Source organism: Lithobates pipiens, unplaced genomic scaffold (genome assembly GCF_037356315.1).
Source record: "Lithobates pipiens isolate NorthernLeopardFrog02 unplaced genomic scaffold, aLitPip1_a1.2 Scaffold_19, whole genome shotgun sequence".
NCBI classification, from domain to species: Eukaryota; Metazoa; Chordata; class Amphibia; order Anura; family Ranidae; genus Lithobates; species Lithobates pipiens.
Window position 1 is genome coordinate 219910549 of NW_027507764.1, and position 21100 is coordinate 219931648.

A 21100-nucleotide genomic window follows, 5' to 3' on the forward strand; every position below is an offset into this window, starting at 1 on the left:
GGGATGTGGAGTAGAGCTGCTCTGCATACAGGAGACCCATTTAAATAGAGATACAATATACCGGTTGCAGAGCAGAAAATATCAATTTCAATATCATTCTGTTTATTCGACATATAGCAGAGGGGTGAGTGTCTTGGTAAAAACGGGGGTGAATTTTGTATGCAAACGAGTTAGCCTGGATGAAAAAGGCAGATACATTTTCTTACAGTGCCTAATTGAAAATAGAGAATGTATGCTGGCAAACATCTACATCCCTCCACCATTTAAAATGGAAGTGCTTTTTAAATTACAGGAATTTTTAGTGGGGATAGATGGTGTTCCTATAATAATAGTAGGGGATTTCAACACGGTATTGGATATTAAAATTGATAGATTCCCAGAAAAAACACTGGCGGAACCAGCTTGGCAGGGGAGGTTGGGACAGTACCTGGAAGAAGTAGGATTACGGGATTTATGGAGAACTGGGAACCCGGGAGCTCGGCAGTATAGTTGTTACTCGTCCACACATACTACGTTATCCAGGATTGATATGATACTGGGGAATGACCTGGCCTTACAAATGGTGGAAAAGGTTGAATATCAGCCCAGGGGGATTTCAGATCACTCCCCAGTGACAGCAGTATTAAAAATGAGAGAACGTAAGGTACAGAGGTTGTGGAAAGTGAACCCGCTCTGGTTAGAACTGATAAAAAAAGAGACAGAAGAACGCCCTGAGAGAATTCAGTGGGAATTAAAAGAATTTCTAAAAAATAACCGGGGTACAGTAACATCGGGGATCCTGTGGGATACTCTGAAAGCTTTTTTAAGGGGCCTTATGATCCAATCAATAGCAAAAATAAACAGAAAATCTAGGGAACAGGAGGTACAAATAGGGAGAGAAGTGTTAGAGGCTGAAAGAGATTTTATTAGCGACCCCACGCAGGGCAAAGAAAAAATCTGGTTAGATAAACAAGAAGAGCTTAGGCTATTAACCCTAAAGAAAGCAGAGATTCAGCATATGTTCCAACGCCAAGCCTCCTTCGCGGAAGGGGAAAGCGTGGGAAAAATGTTGGCACAACTGGTGAAGAATAACTCGGGTCCTTCCTCGATTTCGGCGATTAGGATATCTGAGGGAAAGGTTATAACAGAAACTGGGAGTATTTGCCAAGCATTTGAAGGGTATTATAAAAACCTATATACTGCACAGAAAGTGGGGATGGATGAGCAAATGGAAACATTTTTAGGTCAATTAGAGGTACCATGTTTGAAACAAGAAGAAAGAGAGGAACTGGAAGCCCCAATAACTTTGAAAGAACTTCAGGAAGCAGTTGCGAGTATGCCTAATCAGAAATCGCCCGGGCCGGATGGACTACCGATTGAAGTCTATAAAAATTTTGGCGAGATACTGATTCCTGAACTCCTGGAGATGTTAAGAGGAGCATATGGGGAGGGTAAATTGCCTCCATCAATGATGGAGGCGGTCATAACCCTGTTGTACAAAGAAGGGAAGGACGCCTTAGATGTTGCAGCGTATAGGCCAATCTCTCTCCTGTGTACCGATACAAAGATACTGGCCAAGGTATTAGCGACTAGGCTTAATCGAGTTATAGCAAGATTGGTCCATATGGACCAAACAGGGTTTATAGCCAACAGGTCAACGAGTATAAATAATAGAAGAGCCTTTTTGAATTTGCAGGTCCCAATGGATAACGATACTCCGGGTGCAGTGGTGGCATTGGATGTAAGGAAAGCATTTGATAGCGTAGAATGGGGATATATATGGAAAGTTTTGGAGAAATTTGGTCTGGGTCCTTCCTTTATAGGATGGATTAGGATGCTATATGACAAACCTAGTGCGAGACTAAAAATTAATAATGAGTTATCCGGGAAAATAGAGTTGGGGAGAGGGACGAGGCAGGGGTGCCCATTATCACCCCTGCTCTTTGCATTGGCTATAGAGCCCTTGGCATGTGCAATTAGAGCAAACCGGGATATTGTTGGTTTTGTAAGAAAAACTGGAGAGGAAAAAATATCACTTTATGCAGACGATATCCTATTGTTCTTAGGGGATATGAGATACTCACTACCAAGGGCAATGGGACTGGTGCAAGGGTTTGGAGGCTTCACAGGGCTGGAGATAAATTGGGAAAAATCGGAATGTCTTCCTTTGGACCCAACTGGTCAGCAAACGGCCCTGGGAACCCCCCAAATACCAATAGTGGATAAGTTGAAAAATCTGGGAGTAACCTTGTCAAGGGATCCTAAGCAATATATAAGTCATAACTTAGTCCCATTATTGGCTAAGTTTAAACAAAAAATTGCTATATGGAAGCGAATGCCTCTCTCGGTCGCTGGCAGATGCAATCTGATAAAAATGATATGGATGCCCCAACTCTTATACATATTACATAATGCCCCAATATGGATTAACAGAAGCTGGTTTAATAAAATCGAGATGTTGTTTAGGGAGCTAATATGGAGGGGAGGACAGGCCAGATTGAGATTGCGGACGCTTCAGCTACCGGGAGAGGAAGGAGGATTCGCGGTCCCTTATCCGGAGTGCTATTTTTGGGCGTCCCAATTACAACAGCTAGGGGGGATCGATGAGAAGAACGGAGGAACCCCAAATGGGAGATTAGTATTAACAGGCTCCCCACATAGTACCCTGATTGAGACCCTGGAAGCGGACTCATTCCAGTGTAAATGCCCTACAGTAAAAATGATGTTAAAGCTATGGGGTACAGTTAAAAAAAAAATGGGATACAGTGAAATAACAAAGTATACGCCACTATGGAACAATAAGAAGCTACAGGAAATATGGCGGGTTGGAAAAATTGCAGATTGGGAAAAATGTGGCATTGTAAGGCTTAGCCATCTATATGGCGGCAGGGGTATGAAATCTTTCGACCAGCTGCAAAGAGAATTTAAGATATCACAAAACTCATTTTATGCCTATATACAAGTGAGGCACGCTTTAAGGACTCAGTTTGGAAACCTGTTATTAACATGGGAGGAACTGCCCTTGCTATACCCAGTAGCACAAGCAGGACCCACTAAAGGATTAATATCTAAATTCTATGCCCAGCTGGGTGAACAGATTAATAGTGAGAGGAAAGGGAGGGTTGAGAAGGAGAAATGGGAGCAAGATCTAGGTACCGGTAATATAACACGAGTACAGTGGAAAAATATCCTAGCGGCATGCCCAAAGGTCTCGGTCTCTCCTCCTCAGAGGATTTCCCACTTGATGGTAATTAATAGAGCATACTATACTCCCCAGAAATTATTTAAATTTGGTAAGAGAACAGATGACTGTTGCCCCAGGTGTGGGGGGTCAGGGAATTTAATGCACATGCTTTGGAAATGTCCCAAATTATTTAGATACTGGGAAGGAGTGGTAAAGATAATAAGTAGGGCCTTTGGGACGGTAATAGAATTAAATCCCATAGTGTGTATTTTAGGTTATAGAGAGGAGGAAGTAGAGAGGAAGGGAACAACAACGGTAATCCTAAGATGTTTATTTCAAGCTAGAAGGATGATAGCTAGGAGATGGCAATCAAAGCTAGCCCCTACAGTAGAGGATTGGACAAGGGCGGTAAATGATTATCTATGTAAGGAGAGGGCAGTATATGCAAAACGAAATAACCTAAAAGAGTTTAATAGGAACTGGCGAGAGTGGATAGAAGTGATGCATACCCCAGTTTAAACCATGATAGGAAAGGGAAGAGGGGAGGGGGAGGGGGGATGGGTAATGGGAAGGAGTAGGGTAGGGTACATTAAAGGTACGGGAATTATTATAACACAATTATGCTATATTGTAGGATAAAAGCACTAATATATATATAGGAGGGGAGGGGAGGGGGGTGGGGTTGATAGAAAGGGTGGGAGGGAGGGGTGGGGTTATATCAGTAGGGAAAATGTAGGAATTGCAAAAATAGTGGTGGTAGGAGAAGGGGGGATATGGTATTGTTTAGATAGTGTGCTTTTTTTATTTGTTTGCTAATTATATGTGATGTATGGATGTATCTTCATGTCCCCCTTCCCTTCCTAGAACCCTAAAAACTCAGATTTCGGAATGGAAGAAAGATGTATTTGAACCCTGGCAATGTTATTTTAAAATGTGGTCTGTATAAATGTGAAAATTTAATAAAGATTAATAATAAAAAAAAGAAAAAAAAAAAAAAAGAGAAAAAAAAAAAGAGAAAAAAAAAAAAAAAAAAAAAGGAATTAAATTTCAGTACCATTAGCGGTAACCCCGAGCCACACTCGGGATTGCATTGCAGGTTACTTACCTTGTACTCAGGATCCTGCGATGTCCCCCCACTGTGATGCACAGGGGTGGAGCCTGGCAGCAAATTCAAAAATGACTACTTTTATAACACACACAGTACACTGTAATCTTACAGATTACATTACTGTATTACATCCTTTTTGCTCTTAATGTTTTGACCAGTGCCCTGCATGCAATTTTATATTATATATACTGTTCTTTCTGCCTGGAAAATTGAGATTGTCTATGGCAACCAAAAAGTGTCCTTTTACATCAAATGTGGTTTTAAACCAGCTAGAAAACCGCGATAGAAAATAAGAACACTTGCAGAATTGAGCGATAGTGAATCGTTTGGAAAATAATTTTATTATTATTATTATACTATTATTTTTTTATAATTATTTATATTATAATTTATTATTTTTGAGTTTCAAACTTTATCATACCCAGGATATCTACTAGACTCTTGTTTGGGCAGATTTAGGTGTATTATTCCTAAGAATTACAGGCCTACAATATAAAATGCCAAATTTCTGTGCAAAACAATTGTACCGTTTTGAGACGCAAAAATCTGACACAATCATACTGCCAGGGTGGTTAAAGCTTTTTGTTGAGTGGAGATTCATGAACTTAAGAGGAAAGGCATATGCCTTCCATTAGAAGTTCACACAGTAGTATCCCAATATTCTGACCCATCGACTGAAGCCTTGTCTTTCTCATGTCTGTTACACATTGGACAAAAGAGGACCAAGGCTTCTACTAGGGTTCACTAAAGAGGTCACAACACTACTCTCATACATTGTTTACTATTGTGCATATGAAGAGAAGGCTGTATCCTGCAATGTGCGCTGTGCTGCAGATAAGATAGACATGAAGTCACAGCATAAATCAATATTTATGCAGGGGAAGAAGAGCTGGGTAGAATAAAATATTCATGATTGAGGGAGTGGGGATTAGGGATGGCCGAACTGTTCGCCCGGCGGTCGTTTCGTGGCGAATTTCGGCTGTTCGCGGTCCGCCCATTTGGCGGACTATTGCCGCTGTTCGCCCGGCGGACATACGTGTTTACTGTGTAAAAGAACTTGGACCTATGATGACACATCCAATTGAGACATTACAGCACATGGACACTTGGACATTCCCCCTAACTTATAAATAGACCCGATCCGGCGGCCATTTTATGTTCTTTCTTCTGTCACTATAGGGAGAGGTTGCTGTGTGGAGCAGGGAGAGAATGCAGTGACCCAAATCGCTAGCTATTAGGTCCACAAAAGTTCTTTTAAGGACTGGTATGGTGTAGGTGTAGTTCAAGATATAGGTTTGAGGCACTGCTATTCAAGTCATGGTTGCTGCAGATTGTCTTTTGTCAGGGCTGAGAAAGGGACAGGACGTTGTGTGCAGCAGGGACAGTCAGTTTAATCATTAGCTGTTACTATTAGGTCCACAAAAGTCCTTTTCAGGACTGGTATGGTAAAGTAATACAGGATATAGTTTTGAGTGCTATTCAAGTTCTTGTTGCAGGAGCCTGTGTTTTGTCAGTTTAAATAGGGACAGGCAGTCTGTGTGTGGCAGTGAGGGACAGCCAGTTTAATCAGTAGCTGTTACTATTAGGTCCACAAAGGTTCTTTTCAGGACTGGTATGGTAATAGGCTTGTACACGTATAATATTCTTTCTTCCAAATATAGAAATAATATTGCCCTTCAGCTGCAGTAGTCCTTTATGAGTATAGGGACTGAGGTACAGTCTGCTAATCACAACCTACTATTTGCACAAAGGTCCTTCTAAGGACTGGTAAGGTATAGCGTACTACAGTATATAGGGTTTAGTGAAGTACAGTCTGCTAATCACAACCTAAAAAGCACACCGTACTATATGCCCGTACCCTCCTGTTTGAAGAGGTTGAGCGGGGTCATATTTTGGGGCCCAGCAGCAAGTTGCTGGTATCAGTGCTGCTGTTAGTGTTCTCTATCTCGGTGCAGGTGTCAGTGCTGTATATCACGGTGCTGGTGATCATTTCCTGCACCCTCTTATTTGCCTACCCTGACCTTCCCTCCCCTCCATTGTCTCAAGAGTCCTTGTCCCTGTGCTATGCTGACTTACTCCTGGGGCTGCTTACGGTGCAGGTGTCAGTGCTGTATATCACGGTGCTGGTGTCAGTGCTTTATGTCACGCTGCTGATGTCAGTGCTCTCTATCACGGTGCTGGTGTCAGATCACTCTATCATGGTGCAGGTGTCATTGCTGTAAGTCACGCTGCTGGTGATCATCTCCTACACCCTCTTCTTTGCCTACCCTGACCTTCCCTCTCCTCCATTGCCTTCATGCGCTCCACAGTCCTGAATTGTCACAACAATTTCACATATAAAAAAAGAATGCTTGTAGTTGTCGATCCCAGATTCACCTCATACATGTTTTATGTCATTGGCCATGTGGTGGGACTATGTGTGCACAGCTAGTAAGTATTTTGTGGCTGCAAATATGACCTGTAGGTTTGTAGAGTTCACCATCCCTGTGCTGTGCTGACTTCCTCCTGGGGCTGTACTTCTGTACATATTATGAGGGGCTCCCACCATCCCTGTGCTATGCTCATTATGAGGGGCTCCCACCATCCCTGTGCTATGCTCATTATGAGGGGCTCCCACCATCCCTGTGCTATGCACATTATGAGGGGCTCCCACCATCCCTGTGCTATGCCGACTTCCTCTTGGGGTTGCTCATTATGAGGGGCTCCCACCATCCCTGTGCTGTGCTGACTTCCTCCTGGGGCTGCTTATTATGAGGGGCTCCCACCATCCCGGTGCTATGCTGACTTACTCCTGGGGCTGTACCTCTGCTGTGCTTATTATGAGGGGCTCCCACCATACCTGTGCTATGCTCATTATGAGGGGCTCCCACCATCCCTGTGCTATTCTGACTTACTCCTGGGGCTGCTTACGGTGAAGGTGTCAGTGCTGTATATCACGGTGCTGGTGTCAGTGCTGTATATCACGGTGCTGGTGTCAGTGCTTTATGTCACGCTGCTGATGTCAGTGCTCTCTATCACGGTGCTGGTGTCATTGCTGTATGTCACGCTGCTAATGTCAGCAGAGTCATCTGACACCAGCACCGTGATAGAGAGCACTATCATTGTGCAGGTGTCATTGCTGTATGTCACGCTGTTGGTGATCATCTCCTGCACCCTCTTCTTTGCCTACCCTGACCTTCCCTCTCCTCCATTGCCTCCACAGTCCTGAATTGTCACAATTTCACATATAAAAAAAGAATGCTTGTAGTTGTCGATCCCAGATTCACCTCATACATGTGTTATGTCATTGGCCATGTGGTGGGACTATGTTTGCACAGCTAGTAATTATTTTGTGGCTGCAAATTTGACCTGTAGGTTTGCAAAGTTCACCTCCCATTGAAGTCAATGGGGCCCGCCCGCGAACGTTACGGTTTGCAAACTATCGACCGCGTTCGCGAAACGTCCCGTCGGAAGTTCGTCCATCACTAGTGGGGATAGTAGCAGCTTCAGCAACAGATTGATGAAGATAGAGAAACAGGAAAATGAGTTAGAAACCCATTAGGCAAATAAGAGAAATTCAGCTATGGGAAAATGCAAATGCCTTTGTTGACAATATTTTTCAATTTTTATCCTGGCAACCGGAATGATTCTCTGATGTGTCCTAGTCTGAGTGTCCACCACCACAGACTTCCTGGTTGTGGCCACATACCTTCCAGTGACATGGATCCACCTGCTTCCTTGCTGTGGCCAGGAAGAATGCTCCAACACGGATCCCATGGTCGTTATCAGTAACCTGGCTGCCAAGCATATGCTGCATGCCTGTGGTATGGGGTTTGTCATCAACTGGTAACCACCATTCATCTGTTTTTTAACTGTGTGTGGAGTAAGCCAAGACTGTCTAATGGATACACTGGGCTTCTAATATTACTGCCAGTCAGCTCTTTGAGGTCTTATCATATTGTGCATATATGACACACACATGTAATTTCAGGAGCACTTTGTCAATGTTATGTTCTCATGTACACCATGACCTCTGCCTGCCATGCAATATGAATGTCTTAGAGCCCACTAATGGCATTTTAAAGCAATTTAAAGTGGCAATAGAGCTTGTTAAGATGGGTGGCCGAATGGGTTACCTGGGAGATAGTTGTGATCTCTGCCAAATGCCCATAAATGACAGGTGAGTAAAGTGTACTGATTCATGTTTAAATCCTATTGACTCAATCAACTAGGATAATGAGCTAGCAAGATAAGAACAAAACTACAAGTCATATCAGCAAACTAGACACATTGTCCTATCTATTTATATTCACTAGTGTGGCTTTCAATTGTTTTCCAGCAACTTGATACAATTCTAAAAATGATACATTTCTAAGCAGACATTTCTCTTGATTCCCTTTTAGAACTATATAATTTCCCTCCAACTTTTTAAATTAAGATGTAATCAATTATCAATTTAACACCATGCTGCTCTAAGAACTTAGAGTAGAGAGTTGGCATAGTCAAGCCTACAAATGAAAAATAAAATGACTTTAATGAGAATCTCAAGCCTGTTTAACTGACTACAAAATAAACAGATGGTGTGTGCAGTTGCTTTGACAAGCCTCAGTAACACTAAGAGCCCATTCACACAGGGGCAACTCCTGATCCGACTGCAGGTCGCCCCTAGTCGCCTCAGGTCGCCTCAGGTCGGACAACATTTAAAAAGCAATGTAAGTGAATGAGAGCCGTGTTAATGCACGCTACTGAAGTCGCTCCGACTTCAAAAAAGGTTCCTGTACTACTTCTATCCGACTTGTAGGCGACAGGTACCCATTGATTTCAATGGAGGTCGCCTCCAAGTCGGATCTCCGTCTATACGGAGGCGACTTTGACAGAATTATCAGCTCTCAAGAGGGAACTCGACGGCAAATTTCTGAAAAAAATTTGGCGTGGGTTCCCCCTCCGAGAGCATACCAGGCCCTTAGGTCTGGTATGGATTCCAAGGGGAACCCCCTACGCCGAAAAAACGGCGTGGGGGTCCCCCCCAGATCCACACCAGACCCTTATCCGAGCACGCTACCCGGCCGGCCAGGAAGGGGGGTGGGGACGAGCGGGCGGCCCCCCCCCTCCTGAGCCGTACCAGGCCGCGTGCCCTCAACATGGGGGGGTGCCTTGGGGGAGGGGGGGCGTGCGGCCCCCCCCACCCCAAAGCACCTTGTCCCCATGTTGATGAGGACAAGGGCCTCTTCCCGACAACCCTGGCCGTTGGTTGTCGGGGTCTGCGGGCGGGGGGCTTATCGGAATCCGGGAGCCCCCTTTAATAAGGGGGCCCCCGGATACCGGCCCCCCACCCTATGTGAATGAGTATGGGGTACAATGTACCCCTACCCATTCACCTGTGAAATAAAGTACAATAAAACACACAACACAGAGAAAAAGTATTTTATTGCACAGCCGGGGGTCTTCCGTCTTCGGGGGTCTTCTCGCCGGACTCCTCCGCTATGTGTGTGTAGCTCTTTTGCCAGCGGAGGAGTCCGGCTTTCTTCCTCCCCGCCGCCGGCCTCTTCTCCCGACTTCGGGGGTCTTGTCCCCCTCTTCGGTTCTTCTGCCGGGCCACCGCGCCTTCTTATAGCTCTTTTACAGGCGGTGGCCCGGTCTTCCGTCGTCGCCGCCGCCGCCGCCGCCGCCGCCGCCTTCCGTTCTTCTCCTTCTTCTTCTCCTGGAGATGTTGACTCGACGAGCTCTCCGGCCACAATGCCAGGGACGCGCTCCGCTGCCTCTTATATAGGGACAATGGGGCGGTGTCACATGGGTTGATGTCACATGGGTTGGTCACATGGGTTGATGTCACATGGTAAGGGGGCGGGGTCACCATGTGACATCAACCCATGTGACCAACCCATGTGACATCAACCCATGTGACACCACCCCATTGTCCCTATATAAGAGGCAGCGGAGCGCGTCCCTGGCATTGTGGCCGGAGAGCTCGTCGAGTCAACATCTCCAGGAGAAGAAGAAGGAGAAGAACGGAAGGCGGCGGCGGCGGCGGCGGCGGCGGCGACGACGGAAGACCGGGCCACCGCCTGTAAAAGAGCTATAAGAAGGCGCGGTGGCCCGGCAGAAGAACCGAAGAGGGGGACAAGACCCCCGAAGTCGGGAGAAGAGGCCGGCGGCGGGGAGGAAGAAAGCCGGACTCCTCCGCTGGCAAAAGAGCTACACACACATAGCGGAGGAGTCCGGCGAGAAGACCCCCGAAGACGGAAGACCCCCGGCTGTGCAATAAAATACTTTTTCTCTGTGTTGTGTGTTTTATTGTACTTTATTTCACAGGTGAATGGGTAGGGGTACATTGTACCCCATACTCATTCACATAGGGTGGGGGGCCGGTATCCGGGGGCCCCCTTATTAAAGGGGGCTCCCGGATTCCGATAAGCCCCCCGCCCGCAGACCCCGACAACCAACGGCCAGGGTTGTCGGGAAGAGGCCCTTGTCCTCATCAACATGGGGACAAGGTGCTTTGGGGTGGGGGGGCCGCACGCCCCCCTCCCCCAAGGCACCCCCCCCATGTTGAGGGCACGCGGCCTGGTACGGCTCAGGAGGGGGGGGGCCGCCCGCTCGTCCCCACCCCCTTTCCTGGCCGGCCGGGTAGCGTGCTCGGATAAGGGTCTGGTGTGGATCTGGGGGGGACCCCCACGCCGTTTTTTCGGCGTAGGGGGTTCCCCTTGGAATCCATACCAGACCTAAGGGCCTGGTATGCTCTCGGAGGGGGAACCCACGCCAAATTTTTTTCAGAAATTTGCCGTGGAGTTTCCCCTTGAGCTCATTCTCTGCTTGGCCGCGGCAAAAGTCGCCTGGCCTGGGGCGACTTGTAAGTCGTCCCAAGTCGCGCTTGAAGTCATCACAAGTCGTTTTGAAGTCGTCCCAAGTCGCCGCTGTCAAGTCGTGTCCAAGTAGCCTGATCAAGTCGCCTACAAGTCGTGTTGCCCCTGTGTGAATGGGCTCTAACTTTGGCTCCAACATCTTTACTTTAAAATTGAAGCATTTTTTAGGCAGTAGACTCTGTGAACTCTGAAATACATTTTTAGCCAACAATACTGCTTAAGGAACCATTTTATTAAACAATAAGTAACTATGTATTTATGTTGTCTTTGGGGAAATGGTTTGTGTTGGTTCAGTATACAATAATTTCAATATAGTGTATTATGAACCTGAAAAAAAAAACTTAGCATAGCTTAGCAATAAATCTTTACTTGAGTGGAGAGACCATACTGCATAATAGCTGCACAAGCTAAGGATACCTTGTGGGAAGAAGCAGTCTTAATTTCAGTTTCAAAATATGTAAAATACAAATGAATAGTTTATGCTTTTTATGTCGCTGTAAATAAAACAAACTAACCTTTCTGTTAAAAAAAAAAAAAACAAAAAAAAAAACTGGTGTACCTTTTTACCTAAACATGAGATAAATCCCATGGAACTCATTGAGCTTATCTAGTATAACATTCAAATATCAGTTATATGCATCCCAGGGTAGTTGTGTGTTAAGGGGTTGTTAATCATACCGCCAGGAAGGTTAATTTTTTTAGATTTTAGGTGCAGAAAGCGGCACCATTATTTTGCATGGAAATTTGGCGTTTTATATTGTAGGCCTGTAATTCTTAGAAATAATTCACTTAAATCCAACAAAACAAGAGTCTAATGCCGCGTACACACGGTCGAACTGTTTGACGTACTTAGTCCGTTGAAACACATTTCAGCGGACAATCCGCTCGTGTGTGGGCTTCAGCGGACTTTTTCAGCATGCAGTCCGGAGTACTAAGATTTTCGGTTTTTCCAAAAATCTGTCCGTTGTACTTTGGTTTCAGCGGACAATACGGTCGTCAGTATGCTAGTTCGACGGACTAAGAATGGCGCATGCCCAGAAAGGATTTACACGGTGGAAGGGTGCTTTGCTGTGTCTTGGACTTCCTATTTCTAGTCCCGTCGTACGTGCTGTACACGTCATCGCGCAAGCTTTCGACGGACTGTTTGTGTATCCGTGTGTGGTCAAGTCCGTTCAGTGGAAAGTACGCCGGATTGTCCGTCGGATTGTATGACGGACTAAGTACGCCATACAATCCGCTCGTGTGTACGCGGCATAATAGACATCCCGGGTATGATAAAATTTGAAATCTGAAATCATAAAATATAATATTTTATTTATATATATATATATATATATATATATATATATATATATATATATATTTTAAAATAAATAACTATAAATAATTATAACAAATATTAATAATAATCATATTCAATAATGTAATCAAATCAAAAACACTGAAATATGCTGAGTTGCAGAATTGTCGCTGTCATTGCTTTTAGTGTTTGATGACGAATTTCCTCACAAATTACTATCGTTCAATTCTGCGAGCGATTCTAATTTATTATCTCTGTTTTCTAGCTGGTCTATAACCACTTTTGATGTAAACTGAAATGTTTTGGTTGCTATGGACAATTTCCAGTTTGCTGGCATAAAGAACAGTATAATATAAAACTGCATGCAGGACACTGGACAAACCACTAGGGACAAAGGGGATGTGCAATTATTTGATACAGTGCTGTAATCTGTAAGATTACAGTATACTGTATCTATACTGTGTTTTTTACTTTTTGAATTTGGCGCCGAACTTCGTCCCCGTGCATCGCAACGCTCACAGGGAACGGAGCTCTGCGCTGTCACAGATCAAGCGAGACACGGTGGCTTCCTGATCACAGCGGGGAGACATCCCTGGATCCAGGGGACAAGGTAAGTAACCCCCTCCATGGATCCAGCGATGCGGTCCCGAATCTGGCTCGGGAATACCGCTTATGGTAATTAAATCTCACCCCGAACCAGACTCGGGAATACCGCCAGGGAGGCTACGAATCATTTTGATTGGCAAATGAAATGCTGTCATTGCTCTGTGTTAGTAAATACCCTCACCCCAAAAGTCACATAAACAAGAGCATTTGTTAGTTCTAGACTTTCCCACTGAACATGGGAGCTCATTAATCATTGACCATTGACTGCACAATAAAAAGTGAAGCTCAACAGCTCTAAATCTCAGGTAATAGCACTGTCCCTTACAATAGTAAATTACTGCTTTTATTACTTTTTATGAAAAAAAAACAAAAACGAAAAAACATTGTGATCTTCAGAATCTTGTGCAGGAGTAAATGGGAGATTTATGAGTAAGAAGCAGCTTATAGTACCTTCTGTATTTGATACACTAGTAAAATTTGGAAGGTTTCTATACAAGAGCTTGCAACTTACATCACCATGCTTGCTTACTGTATAAAGGAGTGGGTGGGGACAAAAAAAAATCTGAGTTAGAATTTATAAATGGGCAGTGTATCCTGGGAGAATTGGCTCCTTTAAAGACTTGACAAAATGGTCTTAGTTCTTGTACATCCCATGAAACCTACAGGAAGCATCAATGGTGACTGTAGGAAGAAGTGGTTGATTTACGATTATGTTCCCTTTCAAATTCAGGGGAACTGAATTCAATGATTTTGTATAATAATGGAATTTGTGGTCAGGTACCAGCAGTTACATTTAAAATTTGTGATGCCCAAAGTGTGTCACTTTGCATTTAGCAATACTAATACCAGCATTGTTCTCTGAGTAGTGTGCCTATTCAGAGCAAACACCAATTAGTACAAGTGGCTCTCCAGATTTTTTTACAAGATGTGACAAGATGATTGTTAGCTTTCTAGTAAGAAAACTAAAAACACAAGTAACAATTTTCTAAATATACAAAAAGCTTATTAAACTTGAAGACTAGACTAGGTTTTATAAAATATACAGTGTCACTATTTTAATTAAGTTGACAGATTCCAGGCTGTTAAAATACTAAACTCAGAAGTCAGCTCTAATTAATTAAACATCCTGAAATGCCAGTGAACCCAAATGTCATATCTGCAAAAATTACTTGTAAATGCTTTTAAGGGTGTTCTTAAATATATAATCTGTGAAATAAAAACAGTGTAAACAAGCATTTTGCAAATTCCTAATTTATGTGACATGTGTTTACATACAGCGATTTCATGATTAATTGTTCATTATGCAGTTATGGTTTCAACCAGAACAATATTCTGATGATATACTGATGATAACATTTTTGGGCTGATTTACTAGCGTATTTATCGGCGTATAACACGCACCCCAAGTTTAGGAGGGAATTTTAAGGAAAAAAAACCTTACATTTAAATGCCCATCAATGCAGCCTTATCAGTGTCCATCTGAAGCCTTGTCAGTGTCATTTGCACCCTTGTCATGCAGCCTGTCCGTCATTGCAGCCTTGTCATGCAGCCTTGTCATTGCAGCCTGTCCGTCATTGCAGCCTTGTGCATCGTTGTTCCCTCAGTGAGTCCCTCAGCTTTTGTTTTTAAAAATGGCGCCGCTGAGATGTCCTGTGTATCTCGGCGGCGCCCGGAAGTTCTCGGTGGCTTTCGGCCGCCTTGGCTTCGGCCCTTCACCATGGCTTTCGGCCGCTCTCGCCCCTTCTTGGCGGCTTTCGGCCACCGAGAAGGGCCGAAGGTGGGCGTAAACCTCCGAGTATGGCCGAAAGCCGTGGTGAAGGGCCGAAGGTGGCTGAAAGCCGCCCAGAGCCCAAAAATTGCGCAATAAATTATACGTTATACGCCGATAAATATGGTAAATTGTGTAAACATTTACTTTAATTGTTCAATCAAGTGCAGATACAATAAGTAAAAACAAATGTGCCCTTCACATGATATTTGAAGGGAATATTCACCCAATTTATTATGTGAAAATCCTCTATTCCTTTAGTAAATAAACCTCAGTTAGTGTCAGCATAATGCCTCTATGGCATGCCGCAGTACAACACAAATACTCCACCACTTAACCTTACAAGCTAGTCAGGTCTGGTCTGTTACCAATTTAAATTTAAAAACAGAATTGATTTAACTATAACCTTGGGGACATGCCAATACTGGGACAGGTTAGGCTAAAAGATATAAGAGTCATGTGTATGAGATGAAAGCAATTTCCTTGCCAATCAATGTCAGTTCAAGATGGAAAATTTGACTGAATGATTATAACATCTATCTTTGTACAGGATAAATATATCACTGCTTCTATGCTCCTGCTATTTGATCCAGAAGAAAGTGTTGGGCAGAATTTCAAGTAAAATATATATGTACTAGATGCATATGTAATCAAAACATTCGAATGTAGGGCTGTGCAATACATGTGTTGTACCCAACTTGATAGCAACTTTTTTTGCTACATGAAAAATATTGTTGGCTTATGAGAACAAAAAGCTTATTGGCAACTTAACTGACTGGAATGTTAATAGTAAAAAAAAAAAAAAAAACACAAAAAAAACAAAACAAAAAAACACTCCCTTAGGTTCTTGTTTTTTTTCCTTATGCACACCTTGAAATCCAATTATAAAACAAAACCTTTCCTTTGACAATCATTTTTGAATATGAAGATGTATTTCCCCTTACTTTTTTACTACTGTGGTTGGGTTTACCTGTTTTCTAAATCCTTAGTGAAAATAAAATGATTGTATCCTGGTAATGGAATGCGACTGATGCTTGTATTTACAGTATTCAGTGGATGATTTATTACTTGTTTTTTTATTTCACATGCATTACATATACTCCACATTTGCATGCCCACCGAGCTATCCAGCAAAAATGACAGCTAATTTTTTTTGTCACATATTTTTTTTAATTAAATTTTGGGTAGAGTAGTGAGGGGTTAAAAACTGGTTGGTGTTAATGTCTCTGCTTGGGTGATTTATTGCCTCTAACTGCTAGTTAGACGATTCTTTCTCCGGGTCTCCGATGGCACGGGAGAGCCCGGAGAAGCACCGGATGGCGGCGGGAGGGGGGGGGGGGGATGTCCCCTCCCGTCACTTGTAAGAATGATCAAGCAGCGGAACTGCCGCTATAATCATTCTTATGGTGCACAGAATCGCCGGCTGAAAAAAAAGGATATCTGAATGATGCCTGTGGACGTCATATGATGGACGGGAAGTGGTTAAATGTAACCATATTGCTACACTCAGAGGCGCGGCGCTTCTCTTTTATTCTCTGTGGTTCCTGTTGGATTTTGCTTTTAAACCCCTTGGGGATGGACATTTTATGGTTACACAACCTGGTCACATTGTTATAATCTTTTTATATGGACTATAAACTGAAAGCCCTATGAATAAATGGTTGTGGAACGAATCATTGGCATGACCATTATTTCTTATAGGAAAATTCGCTTTGATATAGAGTATCTCACAAAAGTGAGTACACCCCTCACATTTTTGTAAATATGTTATTATATATTTTCTTGTGACAACACTGAAGAAATGACACTTTGCTAATGTAAAATAGTGAGTGTATACCGTATTTATCGGCGTATAACACGCGCCGGAGTATAACACGCACCCCAAGTTTAGGAGGGAAGTTTAAGGAGGCAAGTTTAAGGAAAAAACCTTACATTTTAAATGCCCATCAATGTAGCCTTCCACTGTCCCCCTGCAGCCCTACACTGTTCCCCTGCAGCCCTACACTGTCCCCCTGCAGCCTTCCACAAAATTGCAGTATGGTTAGTTTTAAATTTACCGCCGCCGCCATCTTCGGCTCCTCCCGCCGCTGGCCGAGATCTTCGGCTCCACCCGCCACCGCCGTCGAGATCTTCGGCTCCTCCCGCCGCCGACATAGACCGAGCCGAGGGTACTCGGCTACTCGTCTCTGCTCGCAGTAACGCCCCCGTCCCGCCCCTTGTCCTGGCTCCTGTGATGGACACAACACCGGGCCAATGGCAGGACGTAAAGGCTAGGAGGCGGGACTGAGAGCGGAGCCGAGTACACAGTTCACTCGGCTCAGCTCGGTAAATGTCGGCGGCGCTCCACAGAGCGCAGATCGACAGATCGGCGGGGGGATCGGCGTATAACACGCACCCATGATTTTCCCCCGATTTTAAGGGGAAAAAAGTGCGTGTTATATGCCGATAAATATGGTAGCTTGTATAACAGTGTACATTTGCTGTCCCCTCAAAATAACTCAACACACAGCCATTAATGTCTAAACGACTGGCAAAAAAGTGAGTACACCCCTAAGTGAAAAATGTCTAAACTGTGCTCAGTTAGACATTTTCCCTCCTCGGTGTCATGTGACTCGTTAGTGTTACAAGGTGTCAGGTGTGAATGAGGAGCAGGTGTGTTAAATTTGGTGTTATTGCTCTTGATCTCTCATACTGGTCACTGGAAGTTAAACATGGCATTTCAAGGCAAAGAACTCTCTGAGGATCTGAAAAAATAATTGTTGCTCTACATAAAGATGGCCTAGGCTATAAGAAGATTGTGAGAACCCTGAACCTGAGTTGCAGCACTGTGACCAAGACCATGCAGTGGTTTAACAGGACAGGTTCCACTCAGAACAGGCCTCGCCATGGTCGACCAAAGAAGTTGAGTGCATGTGCTCAGCTCATATCCAGAGGTTGTCTTTGGAAAATAGATGCATGAGTGCTGCCAGCATTGCTGCAGGGGTTTAAGGGGTTGGGGGGTCAGCCTGTCAGTGCTCAGACCATACTCCACACTGTCATCCCAGAAGGAAGCTTCTTCTAAAGATGAAGCACAAGAAAGCCTGCAAATAGTTTGCTGAAGACAAGCAGACTAAGAACATGGATTACTAGAACCATGCTCTGTGGTCTGATGAGACCAAGGTAAACTTATTTGGTTCAGATGGTGTCAGGCGTGTGTGGCAGCAACCAGGTGAGGAGTACAAAGACAAGTGTGTTTTGCCTACAGTCAAGCATTGTGGTGGGAATGTCATGGTCTGAGGCTGCATGAGTTCTGCTGGCACTGGGGAGCTACAGTTCATTGAGGGAACCATGAATGCCAACATGTACTGTCTGACATACTGAAACAAAGCATGAGCCCGTCTCCTCAGAGACTGGGCCACAGGGCAGTATTCCAACATCATAACGACCCCAAACACACCTCCAAGATGACCACTGCCTTGCTAAAGAAGCTGAGGGTAAAGGTGATAGACTGGCCAAGCATTTCTCCAGACTGGCCAAGGATTTCTCCAGATCTAAACCCTATTGAGCATCTGTGGGGCCTCCTCAAACGGAAGGTGGAGGAGCACAATGTATCTAACATCCACCAGCTCTGTAATGTCTTCATGAAGGAGTGGAAGAGGACTCCAGTGGCAAACTATGAAGCTCTGGGCCCAATTTAGACATTTTCACTCAGGGGTGTACTCACTTTTGTTACCAGCGGTTTAGAGATGAATGGCTGTGTGTTGAGTAATTTTGAAGGGACAGTTCATTTACACTGTTATACAAGCTGTACACTCACTAATTTACATTGTAGCAAAGTGTAATTTCTTCAGTGTTGTCACATGAAAACATATAATAAAATATTTACAAAAATGTGAGGGGTGTACTCACTTTTGTGAGATACTGTACTTGCTTTGGATTACAAACATGTTTCTGGAACAAATTATGCTTGCAATCCAAGGTTTTACTGTATATTAATTGCTTTGCGTAAAAGTTAGTGTCTACAAAATAGGGGATAGGGGACTTAATTTTATTTGAATGTTTTTATTTGTAATGGCGGTGATCTGTGATTTTTAGTGGGACTGCGACATTGCGGCAGACAAATCTGACCCCAAGTGGCACTTTTTGGGCACCAGCGACATTATTGATATATAAAATAAAAACTAAATAAAAACTATTACAATACTAAAACAAAAAGTACTGATCAATGTATAAATGACAATGGCAAGGAAGGGGTTCACTGTGTTCCTTGGGTGTGTTCTGTGTGGGGGCTGGGCTCACTGGGACAACATAGAGATCGCTGTTCCTGATCACTAGGAACAGCTGATCTCCATGTTGTCCCCTGTCAGATCGGGGATCTGACTAGTTTACATAGGCACATCCCCATTCTGCCTCTCTGTGCAGAGATCGTGGGTGCCCACAGTATCTATTGCATGAAATGATGTACAGGTACATCGTTTGACGCAATACAGCCACCCTGCCGCAGTATACATGTGTAAGTGGTTAAACTACTCTGTCTACATAGTGACAATGCTGCAGTGATTTCACTACAGAATGAACAGAATTGCCACCCTGTTAAAGTAAATGGAAAGTCATCAAATATTGCAAGTATCACAAAAACAAGAAACAGAGGGCACACCAACCTAGCACATTACCTTCAGGATAGCTTTATTTTTATAAAAAGACAGACATATACTCACAAATGAATCAGCAATAAGGCAAATCAAAGTTTGCAATGTACTTGAAGTGACCTGGTCACCTACACAAGATCCAAACCTTTGAAGACCTTCCAAAAGTTGGTGCGTTTCGAGGGGGGATCCCACAGCACATCAGACTTTTGGAAGGTCTTCTTATGCCCCATACACACTATCAGTTTTTCTGCTGAGTTTTTCCATCAGGTTTACCAAAACCATGTAGTACAAGGGCCTGCCTGATTGCATACAATTGGAAACTCCTCTGGTTTGACCTCATATTATATGGTTTTGGTAAATCTGAAGGAAAAACTCAGCAGAAAAACTGATAATGTGTATGGGGCTTTACACTTGGGACTTGTCTAGGTGACCGGGTAGCTTCATGTACATTGTGGACTTTGATGTGCCTCATTGCTGATGTTGTTTGTGAGAATATATCTGTCTTTTTTTTACAAATAAATCTATCACAAAAGGTAATGCGCCAGGTTGGTGCGCCCTTTGTTCCTTGTTTTTTCATTACTTCCTCTGGGTTTCCCTGACCCGCAGGGGACAGCAAAACCAGTGCAATTATTGGATCAGCTGAAGATTGTGGATTGTCTTTTGCCACTGCACATCTCTTGAGCGCAAGAAATTGGTATTTTTTTGTTGATACTTACAGGATCACCAGGTAATAAAAATTAGTTTTACAAGAGGGAGGAAGACAAAGACTTTTCTGTTAAAGCAATTGACAGACTATGAAATAAATATCATGATCGCTTATTTAATTAAAATAAAAGCAAGTGTGTTTATTACATTTAGATCAACTGATATAGTTTTTTGTGTGTGTGTGTTTTGTAGCACTTCTTAGCCCTTGTACACACGTTCGGAGATACCGACGGAATGTGTCCGATCGGACCGTATTGTCGCATAATCCGACTGTGTGTGGTCTCCATTGGACTGTTTCCGTCGGAATATCTGACTGACCAAGTTTTCCAACTTGTCTATAAAATTTTCAGACAAAATGCTCCGATCGGACATACTCCGATCATGTGTAGCCTACTCCGACGGACAAAGTGCCACGCATGCTCAGATCAAATTCCTAGACCAAAGCTATTGGCTACTAGCCTGAACGTAGTCCCGTCGTAATGAAATAACGTCATCACATTATGTACAATCGGATTTTCCGACAACTTTGTCCGTGTGTATGCAACAGTTTCGGACAAAATCCGTCTGACAAAATCCAACGGATTTGGTTGTCAGAATGTCCGACCATGTGTACAAGGGCTTAAAGAAATTGTAAAGGCAGAAGTTTTTTTTATCTTAATGCATTTTATGCATTAAGATAAAAAACCCTCTATGCATAGCACCCCCCCCCAGCACCCCCCTAATTACTTACCTGAGCCCCTTCTCTCTCCAGTGATGTCCACAAATGTCTAAGCCATCCAGGACACCACTGCTGATTGGCTGAGACACAGCAGTGGTGCTATTGGCTCCAGCAGCTGTCAAAGTCAGTCAGCCAATCAGGGGATAAAGGGGGCGGGCCAGGTCTGGGCTCCATATCTGAATGGATGTATGGAACTCTGACTTGGCTCGAGTGGCCCCATAGAAATCTGCTGGCTGCTGGGGCACTCTATAGGAGGGAGGGG

The 21100-nt window shown here is 43.8% G+C and overlaps 1 protein-coding gene across 6 annotated transcripts in view; it reads left to right on the forward strand.

Moving 5' to 3' along the window:
• The window catches only part of PDE1C (phosphodiesterase 1C), a 1119495-nt gene that overhangs the window by 903081 nt on the left and 195314 nt on the right, over positions 1-21100 (forward strand). The window lies entirely within an intron of this gene.